Source organism: Schistocerca gregaria, chromosome 3 (assembly GCF_023897955.1).
Source record: "Schistocerca gregaria isolate iqSchGreg1 chromosome 3, iqSchGreg1.2, whole genome shotgun sequence".
Classification (NCBI taxonomy): domain Eukaryota; kingdom Metazoa; phylum Arthropoda; class Insecta; order Orthoptera; family Acrididae; genus Schistocerca; species Schistocerca gregaria.
Genome location: NC_064922.1, coordinates 6,913,599 through 6,932,355, shown reverse-complemented (window position 1 = coordinate 6,932,355; position 18,757 = coordinate 6,913,599).

Sequence of the window (18,757 nt, the reverse complement as noted above, 5' to 3'; positions counted from 1 at the left end):
ATGCCTCCAGATGTGCATCAGAAACTACTACTGGTCTTGCAGGGAACGATCAAAGCGTAGACTGTTGGAGACATTACACCCACGGAGGAAAGTGTGCATGGTGACTGTTGTATTCAATCCCGATGCAATTTCTGTGTTTCATCAACACTCTGATAGTCCACAGATTACAGAATGACACCAGATGTGCATCGGAAACTACTACTTGTCTTCCAGGGAACAATCAAATCGTGGACTGTTTGAGACATTACTCCCATATAGGGAAGTGCGCATGGTGACTGTTGTATTCAATCCCGCGGCAATTTCTGTGTTTCATCAACACTTCGAAGGTCCACAGATTAAAGAATACCTCCAGATGTCCATCGGAAACTACTACTGGTCTTGCAGGGAAAGATCAAAGCGTAGACTCTTTGAGACACTACTCCCATGGAGGAAAGTGCGACTTGTGACTATTCTATGCAATCCTGATGCAATATCTGTGTTTCATTAACACTCTGATAGTCCACACATTACAGAATGCCCCCACATGTGCTTCGGAAACTACTGTTGTATCTTCCAGGGAACGGTTAAAGCGTAAACTGTTTCAGGCATTACTCCCATGGAGGAAAGTGCGCATGGTGACTGTTGTATTCAATCCTGATGCAATTTCTGTGTTTCATCAACACTCTGATAGTCCACACATTACAGAATGCCCCCAGATGTGCATCGGAAACTGCTGCTGGTCTTCCACGTTCGATCAAAGCGTAAACTGTTTGAGGCACTGCTCCCATGGAGGAAAGTGCGCATGGTGACTGCTGTATTCAATCCCGATGCAATTTCTGTGTTTCATCAACACTTTGAAGGTCCACAGATTAAAGAATGCCTCCAGATGTGCATCGGAAACAACTACTGGTCTTGCAAGGAACGATCAAAGCGTTGACAGTTTGAGACATTACTCCCATGGAGGAAAGTGTGCATGGTGACTGTTGTATTCAATCCCGATGCAATTTCTGTGTTTCATCAACACTCTGATAGTCCACACATTACAGAATGCCCACAGATGTGCATCCGAAACTACTACTGGTCTTCCAGGGAACGATCAAAGCGTAAACGGTTTGAGACATTACTCCCATGGAGTAAAGGGTGCATGGTGATTGTTGTATTCAATCCCGATGCAATTTCTGTGTTTCGTCAACACTTTGAAGGTCCACAGATTACAGAATGCCTCCAGATGTGCATCATAAACTACTACTGGTCTTGCAGGGAACGATCAAAGCGTAGACTGTTTGAGACATTACTCCCATGGAGGAAAATGCGCATGATGAATGTTGTATTCAATCCTGATGCAATTTCTGTGTTTCATCAACACTATGATAGTCCACACATTATAGAATGTCATCAGATGTGCATCGGAAACTACTACTGGTCTTCCGGAGAACGATCAAAGCGTAAACTGTTTGAGACATTACTCCCATGGAGGAAAGTGCGCATGGTGACTGTTGTATTCAAACCTGATGCAATTTCTGTGTTTCATCAACACTTTGATGGTCCACACATTACAGAATGTCAGAAGATGTGCATCGGAAACTACTACTGGTCTTCCATTGAACGATCAAAGCGTAGACTGATTGAGACATTACTCCCATGGAGGAAAGTGCGCATGGTGACTCTTGTATTCGACAGCGATTCAATATCTGTGTTTCATCAACACTTTGAAGATCCACAGATTACAGAATGCCTCCAGATGTGCATCGGAAACTACTACTGGTCCTCCAGGAAACGATCAAATCGTGGACTGTTTGAGACATTACTCCCATGGAGGAAAGTGCGCATGGTGACTGTTGTATTCAATCCCGCGGCAATTTCTGTGTTTCATCAACACTTTGAAGGTCCACAGATTACAGAATACCTCCAGATGTCCATCGCAAACTACTACTGGTCTTGCAGGGAAAGATCAAAGCGTAGACTCTTTGAGACACTACTCCCATGGAGGAAAGTGCGAATGGTGACTGTTCTATTGAATCCGGATGCAATTTCTGTGCTTCATTAACACTCTGATAGTCCACACATTACAGAATGACCCCAGATGTGCATCGGAAACTGCTGCTGGTCTTCCAGGTTCGATCAAAGCGTAAACTGTTTGAGGCATTACTCCCATGGAGGAAAGTGCGCATGGTGACTGCTGTATTCATTCCCGATGCAATTTCTGTGTTTCATCAACACTTTGAAGGTCCACAGATTAAAGAATGCCTCCAGATGTGCATCGGAAACTACTACGAGTCTTGCAAGGAACGATCAAAGCGTTGACAGTTTGAGACATTACTCCCATGGAGGAAAGTGCGCATGGTGACTGTTGTATTCAATCCCGATGCAATTTCTGTGTTTCATCAACACTCTGATAGTCCACACATTACAGAATGCCCACAGATGTGCATCTGAAACTACTACTGGTCTTCCAGGGAACGATCAAAGCGTAAACGGTTTGAGACATTACTCCCATGGAGGAAAGGGCGCATGGTGATTGTTGTATTCAATCCCGATGCAATTTCTGTGTTTCGTCAACACTTTGAAGGTCCACAGATTACAGAATGCCTCCAGATGTGCATCGGAAACTACTACTGGTCTTGCAGGGAACGATCAAAGCGTAGACTGTTTGAGACATTACTCCCATGGAGGAAAGTGCGCATGGTGACTGTTGTATTCAATCCCGAAGCAATTTCTGTGTTTCATCAACACTCTGATAGTCCACACATTACAGAATGACGTCAGATGTGTATCGGAAACTAAAACTGGCCTTCCAGGGAACGAAAAAAAGCGTTAACTGTTTAAGACATTACTCCCATGGAGGAAAGTGCGCATGGTGACTGTTGTATTCAATCCCGATGCAATTTCTGTGTTTCATCAACAATCTGATAGTCCACACATTACAGAATGTCAGAAGATGTGCATCGGAAACTACTACTGGTCTTCCATTGAACGATCAAAGCGTAGACTGATTGAGACATTACTCCCATGGAGGAAAGTGCGCATGGTGACTGTTGTATTCGATAGCGATTCAATTTCTGTGTTTCATCAACACTTTGAAGGTCCACAGATTACAGAATACCTCCAGATGTCCATCGGAAACTACTACTGGTCTTGCAGGGAAAGATCAAAGCGTAGACTGTTTGAGACAATACTCCCATGGAGGAAAGTGGGAATGGTGACTTTTCTATTCAATCCTGATGCAATTTCTGTGTTTCATTAACACTCTGATAGTCCACACATTACAGAATGCCCCCAGATGTGCATCGGAAACTGCTGCTGGTCTTCCAGGTTCGATCAAAGCGTAAACAGTTTGAGGCATTACTCCCATGGAGGAAAGTGCGCATGGTGACTGTTGTATTCAATCCCGATGCAATTTCTGTGTTTCATCAACACTTTGAAGGTCCACAGATTAAAGAATGCCTCCAGATGTGCATCGGAAACTACTACTGGTCTTGCAAGGAACGATCAAAGCGTTGACAGTTTGAGACATTACTCCCATGGTGGAAAGTGCGCATGGTGACTGTTGTATTCAATCCCGATGCAATTTCTGTGTTTCATCCACACTCTGATAGTAAACACATTACAGAATGCCCACGGATGATCATCCGAAACTACTACTGGTCTTCCAGGGAACGATCAAAGCGTAAACGGTTTGAGACATTACTCCCATGGAGGAAAGGGTGCATGGTGATTTATGTATTCAATCCCGATGCAATTTCTGTGTTTCGTCAACACTTTGAAGGTCCACAGATTACAGATTGCCTCCAGATGTGCATCGGAAACTAGTACTGGTCTTGCAGGGAACGATCAAAGCGTAGACTGTTTGAGACATTACTCCCATTAAAAAAAGTGCGAATGGTGACTGTTGTATTCAAACTCGAGGAAATTTCTGTGTTTCATCAACACTCTGATGGTCCACACATTACAGAATGATATCAGATGTGTATCGGAAACTACTACTGGACTTCCAGGGAACGAAAAAAAGCGTTACCTGTTTGAGACATTACTCCCATGGAGGAAAGTGCGCATGGTGAGTGTTGTATTCAATCCCGATGCAATTTCTGTGTTTCATCAACAATCTGATAGTCCACAGATTACAGAATGACACCAGATGTGCATCGGATACTACTACATGGCTTCCAGGGAACAATCAAATCGTGGACTGTTTGAGACATTACTCCCATATAGCGAAGTGCGCATGGTGACTGTTGTATTCAATCCCGCGGCAATTTCTGTGTTTCATCAACACTTTGAAGGTCCACAGATTACAGGATACCTCCAGATGTCCATCGGAAACTACTACTGGTCTTGCAGGGAAAGATCAAAGCGTAAACTGTTTGAGACATTACTCCCATGGAGGAAAGTGCGCATTTTGACTGTTGTATTCAATCCCGCGGCAATTTCTTTGTTTCATCAACACTTTGAAGGTCCACAGATTACAGAATGCCTCCAGATGTGCATCGCAAACGACAACTGGTCTTGCAGGGAACGATCAAAGCGTAGACTGTTTGAGACATTACTCCCATGGAGGAAAGTGCGCATGGTGACTGTTGTATTCAATCCCGACGCAATTTCTGTGTTTCATCAACACTCTGATAGTCCACACATTACAGAATGGCCCCAGATGTGCATTGGAAACTACTACTTGTCTTCCAGGGAACAATCAAAAAGTAAACTGTTTGAGACATTACGCCCATGGAGGAAAGTGCGCATGGTGACTGTTGTATATAATCCCGCGGCAATTTCTGTGTTTCATCAACACTTTGAAGGTCCACAGATTACAGAATGCCTCCAGAAGTGCATCGCAAACTACTACTGGTCTTGCAATGAACGATCAAAGCGTAGACTGTTTGAGACATTACTCCCATGGAGGAAAGTGCGAATGGTGACTGTTCTATTCAATCCCGATGCAATTTCTATGTTTTATCAACACTTTGAAGGTCCACAGATTGCAGAATGCCTCCAGATGTGCATCAGAAACTACTACTGGTCTTGCAGGGAACGATCAAAGCGTAGACTGTTGGAGACATTACACCCATGGAGGAAAGTGCGCATGGTGACTGTTGTATTCAATCCCGATGCAATTTCTGTGTTTCATCAACACTCTGATAGTCCACGGATTACAGAATGACACCAGATGTGCATCGGAAACTACTACTTGTCTTCCAGGGAACAATCAAATCGTGGACTGTTTGAGACATTACTCCCATATAGCGAAGTGCGCATGGTGACTGTTGTATTCAATCCCGCGGCAATTTCTGTGTTTCATCAACACTTTGAAGGTCCACAGATTACAGGATACCTCCAGATGTCCATCGGAAACTACTACTGGTCTTGCAGGGAAAGATCAAAGCGTAGACTCTTTGAGACACTACTCCCATGGAGGAAAGTGCGACTGGTGACTGTTCTATTCAATCCTGATGCAATATCTGTGTTTCATTAACACTCTGATAGTCCACACATTACAGAATGCCCCTTCATGTGCTTCGGAAACTACTGTTGTATCTTCCAGGGAACGGTTAAAGCGTAAACTGTTTCAGGCATTACTCCCATGGAGGAAAGTGCGCATGGTGACTGTTGTATTCAATCCTGATGCAATTTCTGTGTTTCATCGACACTCTGATAGTCCACACATTACAGAATGCCCCCAGATGTGCATCGGAAACTGCTGCTGGTCTTCCAGGTTCGATCAAAGCGTAAACTGTTTGAGGCATTACTCCCATGGAGGAAAGTGCGCATGGTGACTGCTGTATTCAAACCCGATGCAATTTCTGTGTTTCATCAACACTTTGAAGGTCCACAGATTAAAGAATGCCTCCAGATGTGCATCGGAAACAACTACTGGTCTTGCAAGGAACAATCAAAGCGTTGACAGTTTGAGACATTACTCCCATGGAGGAAAGTGCGCATGGTGACTGTTGTATTCAATCCCGATGCAATTTCTGTGTTTCATCAACACTCTGATAGTCCACACATTACAGAATGCCCACAGATGTGCATCCGAAACTACTACTGGTCTTCCAGGGAACGATCAAAGCGTAAACGGTTTGAGACATTACTCCCATGGAGGAAAGGGCGCATGGTGATTGTTGTATTCAATCCCGATGCAATTTCTGTGTTTCGTCAACACTTTGAAGGTCCACAGATTACAGAATGCCTCCAGATGTGCATCATAAACTACTACTGGTCTTGCAGGGAACGATCAAAGCGTAGACTGTTTGAGACATTACTCCCATGGAGGAAAATGCGCATGATGAATGTTGTATTCAATCCTGATGCAATTTCTGTGTTTCATCAACACTGTGATAGTCCACACATTATAGAATGTCATCAGATGTGCATCGGAAACTACTACTGGTCTTCCGGAGAACGATCAAAGCGTAAACTGTTTGAGACATTACTCCCATGGAGGAAAGTGCGCATGGTGACTGTTGTATTCAATCCTGATGCAATTTCTGTGTTTCATCAACACTCTGATGGTCCACACATTACAGAATGTCAGAAGATGTGCATCGGAAACTACTACTGGTCTTCCATTGAACGATCAAAGCGTAGACTGATTGAGACATTACTCCCATGGAGGAAAGTGCGCATGGTGACTGTTGTATTCGATAGCGATTCAATTTCTGTGTTTCATCAACACTTTGAAGGTCCACAGATTACAGAATGCCTCCAGATGTGCATCGGAAACTACTACTGGTCCTCCAGGAAACGATCAAATCGTGGACTGTTTGAGACATTACTCCCATGGAGGAAAGTGCGCATGGTGACTGTTGTATTCAATCCCGCGGCAATTTCTGTGTTTCATCAACACTTTGAAGGTCCACAGATTACAGAATACCTCCAGATGTCCATCGGAAACTACTACTGGTCTTGCAGGGAAAGATCAAAGCGTAGACTCTTTGAGACACTACTCCCATGGAGGAAAGTGCGAATGGTGACTGTTCTATTCAATCCTGATGCAATTTCTGTGTTTCATTAACACTCTGATAGTCCACACATTACAGAATGCCCCCACATGTGCTTCGGAAACTACTACTGATCTTCCAGGGAACGGTTAAAGCGTAAACTGTTTCAGACATTACTCAGATGGAGGAAAGTGCGCATGGTGACTGTAGTATTCAATGCTGATGCAATTTCTGTGTTTCATCAACACTCTGATAGTCCACACATTACAGAATGCCCCCAGATGTGCATCGGAAACTGCTGCTGGTCTTCCAGGTTCGATCAAAGCGTAAACTGTTTGAGGCATTACTCCCATGGAGGAAAGTGCGCATGGTGACTGCTGTATTCATTCCCGATGCAATTTCTGTGTTTCATCAACACTTTGAAGGTCCACAGATTACAGAATGCTTCCAGATGTGCATCGGAAACTATTACTGGTCTTGCAGGGAACGATCAAAGCGTAGACTGTTTGAGACATTACTCCCATGGAGGAAAGTGCGCATGGTGACTGTTGTATTCAATCCCGAAGCAATTTCTGTGTTTCATCAACACTCTGATAGTCCACACATTACAGAATGACATCAGATGTGTATCGGAAACTACTACTGGCCTTCCAGGGAACGAAAAAAGCGTTAACTGTTTGAGACATTACTCCCATGGAGGAAAGTGCGCATGGTGACTGTTGTATTCAATCCCGATGCAATTTCTGTGTTTCATCAACAATCTGATAGTCCACACATTACAGAATGGCCCCAGATGTGCATCGGAAACTACTACTTGTCTTCCAGGGAACAATCAAAGAGTAAACTGATTGAGACATTACGCCCATTGAGGAAAGTGCGCATGGTGACTGTTGTATTCAATCGCGCGGCAATTTTTGTGTTTCATCAACACTTTGAAGGTCCACAGATTACAGAATGCCTCCAGATGTGCATCGCAAACGACTACTGGACTTGCAGGGAACGATCAAAGCGTAGACTGTTTGAGACACTACTCCCATGGAGGAAAGTGCGAATGGTGACTGTTCTATTCAATCCTGATGCAATTTCTGTGTTTCATTAACACTCTGATAGTCCACACATTACAGAATGCCCCCACATGTGCATCGGAAACTACTACTGATCTTCCAGGGAACGGTTAAAGCGTAAACTGTTTCAGACATTACTCCAATGGAGGGAAGTGCGCATGGTGACTGTTGTATTCAATCCTGATGCAATTTCTGTGTTTCATCAACACTCTGATAGTCCACACATTACAGAATGCCCCCAGATGTGCATCGGAAACTGCTGCTGGTCTTCCAGGTTCGATCAAAGCGTAAACTGTTTGAGGCATTACTCCCATGGAGGAAAGTGCGCATGGTGACTGTTGTATTCAATCCCGATGCAATTTCTGTGTTTCATCAACACCTTGAAGGTCCACAGATTAAAGAATGCCTCCAGATGTGCATCGGAAACTAGTACTGGTCTTGCAGGGAACCATCAAAGCGTAGACTGTTTGAGACATTACTCCCATGGAAAAAAGTGCGAATGGTGACTGTTGTATTCAATCTCGAGGCAATTTCTATGTTTTATCAACACTTTGAAGGTCCACAGATTGCAGAATGCCTCCAGATGTGCATCAGAAACTACTACTTGTCTTCCAGGGAACAATCAAAAAGTAAACTGTTTGAGACATTACGCCCATGGAGGAATGTGCGCATGGTGACTGTTGTATACAATCCCGCGGCAATTTCTGTGTTTCATCAACAGTTTGAAGGTCCACAGATTACAGAATGCCTCCAGATGTGCATCGCAAACGACTACTGGTCTTGCAGGGAACGATCAAAGCGTAGAATGTTTGAGACATTACTCCCATGGAGGAAAGAGCACATGGTGACTGTTGTATACAATCCCGATGCAATTTCTGTGTTTCATCAACACTCTGATGGTCCACACATTACAGAATGGCCCCAGATGTGCATCGGAAACTACTACTGGTCTTGCAATGAACTGTTTGAGACATTACTCCCATGGAGGAAAGTGCGAATGGTGACTGTTCTATTCAATCCCGATGCAATTTCTATGTTTTATCAACACTTTGAAGGTCCACAGATTGCAGAATGCCTCCAGATGTGCATCAGAAACTACTACTGATCTTGCAGGGAACGATCAAAGCGTAGACTGTTGGAGACATTACACCCATGGAGGAAAGTGCGCATGGTGACTGTTGAATTCAATCCCTATGCAATTTCTGTGTTTCATCAACACTCTGATAGTCCACAGATTACAGAATGACACCAGATGTGCATCGGAAACTACTACTTGTCTTCCAGGGAACAATCAAATCGTGGACTGTTTGAGACATTACTCCCATGGAGGAAAGTGCGCATGGTGACTGTTGTATTCAATCCCGATGCAATTTCTGTGTTTCATCAACACTTTGAAGGTCCACAGATTAAAGAATGCCTCCAGATGTGCATCGGAAACAACTACTGGTCTTGCAAGGAACGATCAAAGCGTTGACAGTTTGAGACATTACTACCATGGAGGAAAGTGCGCATGGTGACTGGTGTATTCAATCCCGATGCAATTTCTGTGTTTCATCAACACTCTGATAGTCCACACATTACAGAATGCCCACAGATGTGCATCCGAAACTACTACTGGTCTTCCAGGGAACGATCAAAGCGTAAACGGTTTGAGACATTACTCCCATGGAGGAAAGGGCGCATGGTGATTGTTGTATGCAATCCCGATGCAATTTCTGTGTTTCGTCAACACTTTGAAGGTCCACAGATTACAGAATGCCTCCAGATGTGCATCATAAACTACTACTGGTCTTGCAGGGAACGATCAAAGCGTAGACTGTTTGAGACATTACTCCCATGGAGGAAAATGCGCATGATGAATGTTGTATTCAATCCTGATGCAATTTCTGTGTTTCATCAACACTGTGATAGTCCACACATTATAGAATGTCATCAGATGTCCATCGGAAACTACTACTGGTCTTGCAGGGAAAGATCAAAGCGTAGACTCTTTGAGACACTACTCCCATGGAGGAAAGTGCGAATGGTGACTGTTCTATTCAATCCTGATGCAATTTCTGTGTTTCATTAACACTCTGATAGTCCACACATTACAGAATGCCCCCACATGTGCTTCGGAAACTACTACTGATCTTCCAGGGAACGGTTAAAGCGTAAACTGTTTCAGACATTACTCCCATGGAGGAGAGTGCGCATGGTGACTGTTGTATTCAATCCTGATGCAATTCCTGTGTTTCATCAACACTTTGAAGGTCCACAGATTAAAGAATGCCTACAGATGTGCATCGGAAACTACTACTGGTCTTGCAAGGAACGATCAAAGCGTTGACAGTTTGAGACATTACTCCCATGGAGGAAAGTGCGCATGGTGACTCTTGTATTCAATCCCGATGCAATTTCTGTGTTTCATCAACACTCTGATAGTCCACACATTATAGAATGCCCACAGATGTGCATCCGAAACTACTACTGGTCTTCCAGGGAACGATCAAAGCGTAAACGGTTTGAAACATTACTCCCATGGAGGAAAGGGCGCATGGTGATTGTTGTATTCAATCCCGATGCAATTTCTGTGTTTCGTCAACACTTTGAAGGTCCACAGGTTACAGAATGCCTCCAGATGTGCATCGGAAACTACTACTGGTCTTGCAGGGAACGATCAAAGCGTAGACTGTTTGAGACATTACTCCCATGGAGGCAAGTGCGCATGGTGACTGTTGTATTCAATCCCGAAGCAATTTCTGTGTTTCATCAACACTCTGATAGTCCACACATTACAGAATGACATCAGATGTGTATCGGAAACTACTACTGGCCTTCCAGGGAACGAAAAAAAGCGTTAACTGTTTGAGACATTACTCCCATGGAGGAAAGTGCGCATGGTGACTGTTGTATTCAATCCCGATGCAATTTCTGTGTTTCATCAACAATCTGATAGTCCACAGATTACAGAATGACACCAGATGTGCATCGGAAACTACTACATGTCTTCCAGGGAACAATCTAAGAGTAAACTGTTTGAGACATTACGCCCATGGAGGAAAGTGCCCATGGTGACTGTTGTATTCAATCCCGCGGCAATTTCTGTGTTTCATCAACACTTTGAAGGTCCACAGATTACAGAATGCCTCCAGATGTGCATCGCAAACGACTACTGGTCTTGCAGGGAACGATCAAAGCGTAGACTGTTTGAGACATTACTCCCATGTAGGAAGTGCGCATGGTGACTGTTGTATTCAATCCCGAAGCAATTTCTGTGTTTCTTCAACACTCTGATAGTCCACACATTACAGAATGGCCCCAGATGTGCATCGGAAACTACTACTTGTCTTCCAGGGAACAATCAAAGAGTAAACTGATTGAGACATTACGCCCATTGAGGAAAGTGCGCATGGTGACTGTTGTATTCAATCGCGCGGCAATTTTTGTGTTTCATCAACACTTTGAAGGTCCACAGATTACAGAATGCCTCCAGATGTGCATCGCAAACGACTACTGGACTTGCAGGGAACGATCAAAGCGTAGACTGTTTGAGACACTACTCCCATGGAGGAAAGTGCGAATGGTGACTGTTCTATTCAATCCTGATGCAATTTCTGTGTTTCATTAACACTCTGATAGTCCACACATTACAGAATGCCCCCACATGTGCATCGGAAACTACTACTGATCTTCCAGGGAACGGTTAAAGCGTAAACTGTTTCAGACATTACTCCAATGGAGGAAAGTGCGCATGGTGACTGTTGTATTCAATCCTGATGCAATTTCTGTGTTTCATCAACACTCTGATAGTCCACACATTACAGAATGCCCCCAGATGTGCATCGGAAACTGCTGCTGGTCTTCCAGGTTCGATCAAAGCGTAAACTGTTTGAGGCATTACTCCCATGGAGGAAAGTGCGCATGGTGACTGTTGTATTCAATCCCGATGCAATTTCTGTGTTTCATCAACACCTTGAAGGTCCACAGATTAAAGAATGCCTCCAGATGTGCATCGGAAACTAATACTGGTCTTGCAAGGAACGATCAAAGCGTTGACAGTTTGAGACATAACTCCCATGGAGGAAAGTGCGCATGGTGACTGTTGTATTCAATCCCGATGCAATTTCTGTGTTTCATCAACACTCTGATAGTCCACACATTACAGAATGCCCACAGATGTGCATCCGAAACTACTACTGGTCTTCTAGGGAACGATCAAAGCGTAAACGGTTTGAGACATTACTCCCATGGAGGAAAGGGCCCATGGTGATTGTTGTATTCAATCCCGATGCAATTTCTGAGTTTCGTCAACACTTTGAAGGTCCACAGATTACAGAATGCCTCCAGATGTGCATCGGAAACTAGTACTGGTCTTGCAGGGAACCATCAAAGCGTAGACTGTTTGAGACATTACTCCCATGGAAAAAAGTGCGAATGGTTACTGTTGTATTCAATCTCGAGGCAATTTCTGTGTTTCATCAACACTCTGATAGTCCACACATTACAGAATGACATCAGATGTGTATCGGAAACTACTACTGGTCTTCCAGGGAACGAAAAAAAGCGTTAACTGTTTGAGACATTACTCCCATGGAGGAAAGTGCGCATGGTGACTGTTGTATTCATTCCCGATGCAATTTCTGTGTTTCTTCAACAATCTGATAGTCCACAGATTACAGAATGACACCAGATGTGCATCGGAAACTACTACTTGTCTTCCAGGGAACAATCAAAAAGTAAACTGTTTGAGACATTACGCCCATGGAGGAATGTGCGCATGGTGACTGTTGTATACAATCCCGCGGCAATTTCTGTGTTTCATCAACACTTTGAAGGTCCACAGATTACAGAATGCCTCCAGATGTGCATCGCAAACGACTACTGGTCTTGCAGGGAACGATCAAATCGTAGAATGTTTGAGACATTACTCCCATGGAGGAAAGAGCGCATGGTGACTGTTGTATACAATCCCGATGCAATTTCTGTGTTTCATCAACACTCTGATAGTCCACACATTACAGAATGGCCCCAGATGTGCATCGGAAACTACTACTGGTCTTGCAATGAACGATCAAAGCGTAGACTGTTTGAGACATTACTCCCATGGAGGAAAGTGCGAATGGTGACTGTCCTATTCAATCCCGATGCAATTTCTATGTTTTATCAACACTTTGAAGGTCCACAGATTGCAGAATGCCTCCAGATGTGCATCAGAAACTACTACTGATCTTGCAGGGAACGATCAAAGCGTAGACTGTTGGAGACATTACACCCATGGAGGAAAGTGCGCATGGTGACTGTTGTATTCAATCCCGATGCAATTTCTGTGTTTCAGCAACACTCTGATAGTCCACAGATTACAGAATGACACCAGATGTGCATCGGAAACTACTACTTGTCTTCCAGGGAACAATCAAATCGTGGACTGTTTGAGACATTACTCCCATGGAGGAAAGTGCGCATGGTGTCTGTTGTATTCAATCCCGCGGCAATTTCTGTGTTTCATCAACACTTTGAAGGTCCACAGATTACAGAATACCTCCAGATGTCCATCGGAAACTACTACTGGTCTTGCAGGGAAAGATCAAAGCGTAGACTCTTTGAGACACTACTCCCATGGAGGAAAGTGCGACTGGTGACTGTTCTATTCAATCCTGATGCAATATCTGTGTTTCATTAACACTCTGATAGTCCACACATTACAGAATGCCCCCACATGTGCTTCGGAAACTACTGTTGTATCTTCCAGGGAACGGTTAAAGCGTAAACTGTTTCAGACATTACTCCCATGGAGGAAAGTGCGCATGGTGACTGTTGTATTCAATCCTGATGCAATTTCTGTATTTCATCAACACTCTGATAGTCCACACATTACAGAATGCCCCCAGATGTGCATCGGAAACTGCTGCTGGTCTTCCAGGTTCGATCAAAGCGTAAACTGTTTGAGGCATTACTCCCATTTAGGAAAGTGCGCATGGTGACTGCTGTATTCAATCCCGATGCAATTTCTGTGTTTCATCAACACTTTGAAGGTCCACAGATTAAAGAATGCCTCCAGATGTGCATCGGAAACAACTACTGGTCTTGCAAGGAACGATCAAAGCGTTGACAGTTTAAGACATTACTGCCATGGAGGAAAGTGCGCATGGTGACTGTTGTATTCAATCCCGATGCAATTTCTGTGTTTCATCAACACTCTGTTAGTCCACACATTACAGAATGCCCACAGATGTGCATCCGAAACTACTACTGGTCTTCCTGGGAACGATAAAAGCGTAAACGGTTTGAGACATTACTCCCATGGAGGAAAGGGCACATGGTGATTGTTGTATTCAATCCTGATACAATTTCTGTGTCTCATCAACACTCTGATGGTCCACACATTACAGAATGTTGGAAGATGTGCATCGGCAACTACTACTGGTCTTCCATTGAACGATCAAAGCGTAGATTGATTGAGACATTACTCCCATGGAGGAAAGTGCGAATGGTGACTGTTCTATTCAATCCTGATGCAATTTCTGTGTTTCATTAACACTCTGATAGTCCACACATTACAGAATGCCCCCACATGTGCTTCGGAAACTACTACTGATCTTCCAGGGAACGGTTAAAGCGTAAACTGTTTCAGACATTACTCCCATGGAGGAAAGTGCGAATGGTGACTGTTGTATTCAATCCTGATGCAATTTCTGTGTTTCATCAACACTCTGATAGTCCACACCTTACAGAATGCTCCCAGATGTGCATCGGAAACTGCTGCTGGTCTTCCAGGTTCGATCAAAGCGTAAACTGTTTGAGGCATTACTCCCATGGAGGAAAGTGCGCATAGTGACTGCTGTATTCAATCCCGATGCAATTTCTGTGTTTCATCAACACTTTGAAGGTCCACAGATTAAAGAATGCCTCCAGATGTGCATCGGAAACTACTACTGGTCTTGCAAGGAACGATCAAAGCGTTGACAGTTTGAGACATTACTCCCATGGAGGAAAGTGCGCATGGTGACTGTTGTATTCAATCCCGATGCAATTTCTGTGTTTCATCAACACTCTGATAGTCCACACATTACAGAATGCCCACAGATGTGCATCCGAAACTACTACTGGTCTTCCAGGGAACGATCAAAGCGTAAACGGTTTGAGACATTACTCCCATGGAGGAAAGGGCGCATGGTGATTGTTGTATTCAATCCCGATGCATTTTCTGTGTTTCGTCAACACTTTGAAGGTCCACAGATTACAGAATGCCTCCAGATGTGCATCGGAAACTACTACTGGTCTTGCAGGGAACGATCAAAGCGTAGACTGTTTGAGACATTACTCCCATGGAAAAAAGTGCGAATGGTGACTGTTGTATTCAATCTCGAGGCAATTTCTGTGTTTCATCAACACTCTGATAGTCCACACATTACAGAATGACATCAGATGTGTATCGGAAACTACTACTGGCCATCCAGGGAACGAAAAAAAGCGTTAACTGTTTGAGACATTACTCCCATGGAAGAAAGTGCGCATGGTGACTGTTGTATTCAATCCCGATGCAATTTCTGTGTTTCATCAACAATCTGATAGTCCACAGATTACAGAATGACACCAGATGTGCATCGGAAACTACTACATGTCTTCCAGGGAACAATCAAAGAGTAAACTGTTTGAGACATTACGCCCATGGAGGAAAGTGCCCATGGTGACTGTTGTATTCAATCCCGCGGCAATTTCTGTGTTTCATCAACACTTTGAAGGTCCACAGATTACAGAATGCCTCCAGATGTGCATCGCAAACGACTACTGGACTTGCAGGGAACGATCAAAGCGTAGACTGTTTGAGACACTACTACCATGGAGGAAAGTGCGAATGGTGACTGTTCTATTCAATCCTGATGCAATTTCTGTGTTTCATTAACACTCTGATAGTCCACACATTACAGAATGCCCCCACATGTGCATCGGAAACTACTACTGATCTTCCAGGGAACGATCAAAGCGTAAACTGTTTCAGACATTACTCCAATGGAGGAAAGTGCGCATGGTGACTGTTGTATTCAATCCTGATGCAAATTCTGTGTTTCATCAACACTCTGATAGTCCACACCTTACAGAATGCCCCCAGATGTGCATCGGAAACTGCTGCTGGTCTTCCAGGTTCGATCAAAGCGTAAACTGTTTGAGGCATTACTCCCATGGAGGAAAGTGCGCATAGTGACTGCTGTATTCAATCCCGATGCAATTTCTGTGTTTCATCAACACTTTGAAGGTCCACAGATTAAGGAATGCCTCCAGATGTGCATCGGAAACTACTACTGGTCTTGCAAGGAACGATCAAAGCGTTGACAGTTTGAGACATTACTCCCATGGAGGAAAGTGCGCATGGTGACTGTTGTATTCAATCCCGATGCAATTTCTGTGTTTCATCAACACTCTGATAGTCCACACATTACAGAATGCCCACAGATGTGCATCCGAAACTACTACTGGTCTTCTAGGGAACGATCAAAGCGTAAACGGTTTGAGACATTACTCCCATGGAGGAAAGGGCCCATGGTGATTGTTGCATTCAATCCCGATGCAATTTCTAAGTTTCGTCAACACTTTGAAGGTCCACAGATTACAGAATGCCTCCAGATGTGCATCGGAAACTAGTACTGGTCTTGCAGGGAACCATCAAAGCGTAGACTGTTTGAGACATTACTCCCATGGAAAAAAGTGCGAATGGTGACTGTTGTATTCAATCTCGAGGCAATTTCTGTGTTTCATCAACACTCTGATAGTCCACACATTACAGAATGACATCAGATGTGTATCGGAAACTACTACTGGCCTTCCAGGGAACGAAAAAAAGCGTTAACTGTTTGAGACATTACTCCCATGGAGGAAAGTGCGCATGGTGACTGTTGTATTCATTCCCGATGCAATTTCTGTGTTTCTTCAACAATCTGATAGTCCACAGATTACAGAATGACACCAGATGTGCATCGGAAACTACTACTTGTCTTCCAGGGAACAATCAAAAAGTAAACTGTTTGAGACATTACGCCCATGGAGGAATGTGCGCATGGTGACTGTTGTATACAATCCCGCGGCAATTTCTGTGTTTCATCAACACTTTGAAGGTCCACAGATTACAGAATGCCTCCAGATGTGCATCGCAAACGACTACTGGTCTTGCAGGGAACGATCAAAGCGTAGACTCTTTGAGACACTACTCCCATGGAGGAAAGTGCGACTGGTGACTGTTCTATTCAATCCTGATGCAATATCTGTGTTTCATTAACACTCTGATAGTCCACACATTACAGAATGCCCCAACATGTGCTTCGGAAACTACTGTTGTATCTTCCAGGGAACGGTTAAAGCGTAAACTGTTTCAGACATTACTCCCATGGAGGAAAGTGCGCATGGTGACTGTTGTATTCAATCCTGATGCAATTTCTGTATTTCATCAACACTCTGATAGTCCACACATTACAGAATGCCCCCAGATGTGCATCGGAAACTGCTGCTGGTCTTCCAGGTTCGATCAAAGCGTAAACTGTTTGAGGCATTACTCCCATTTAGGAAAGTGCGCATGGTGACTGCTGTATTCAATCCCGATGCAATTTCTGTGCTTCATCAACACTTTGAAGGTCCACAGATTAAAGAATGCCTCCAGATGTGCATCGGAAACAACTACTGGTCTTGCAAGGAACGATCAAAGCGTTGACAGTTTAAGACATTACTGCCATGGAGGAAAGTGCGCATGGTGACTGTTGTATTCAACCCCGATGCAATTTCTGTGTTTCATCAACACTCTGTTAGTCCACACATTACAGAATGCCCACAGATGTGCATCCGAAACTACTACTGGTCTTCCTGGGAACGATAAAAGCGTAAACGGTTTGAGACATTACTCCCATGGAGGAAAGGGCCCATGGTGATTGTTGTATTCAATCCCGATGCAATTTCTGTGTTTCGTCAACACTTTGAAGGTCCACAGACTACAGAATGCCTCCAGATGTGCATCATAAACTACTACTGGTCTTGCAGGGAACGATCAAAGCGTAGACTGTTTGAGACATTACTCCCATGGAGGAAAATGCGCATGATGAATGTTGTATTCAATCCTGATGCAATTTCTGTGTTTCATCAACACTGTGATAGTCCACTCATTATAGAATGTCATCAGATGTGCATCGGAAACTACTACTGGTCTTCCGGAGAACGATCAAAGCGTAAACTGTTTGAGACATTACTCCCATGGAGGAAAGTGCGCATGGTGACTGTTGTATTCAATCCTGATACAATTTCTGTGTCTCATCAACACTCTGATGGTCCACACATTACAGAATGTTAGAAGATGTGCATCGGAAACTACTACTGGTCTTCCATTGAACGATCAAAGCGTAGATTGATTGAGACATTACTCCCATGGAGGAAAGTGCGCATGGTGACTGTTGTATTCGATAGCGATTCAATTTCTGTGTTTCATCAACACTTTGAAGGTCCACAGATAACAGAATACCTCCAGATGTCCATCGGAAACTACTACTGGTCTTGCAGGGAAAGATCAAAGCGTAGACTCTTTGAGACACTACTCCCATGGAGGAAAGTGCGAATGGTGACTGTTCTATTCAATCCTGATGCAATTTCTGTGTTTCATTAACACTCTGATAGTCCACACATTACAGAATGCCCCCACATGTGCTTCGGAAACTACTACTGATCTTCCAGGGAACGGTTAAAGCGTAAACTGTTTCAGACATTACTCCCATGGAGGAAAGTGCGAATGGTGACTGTTGTATTCAATCCTGATGCAATTTCTGT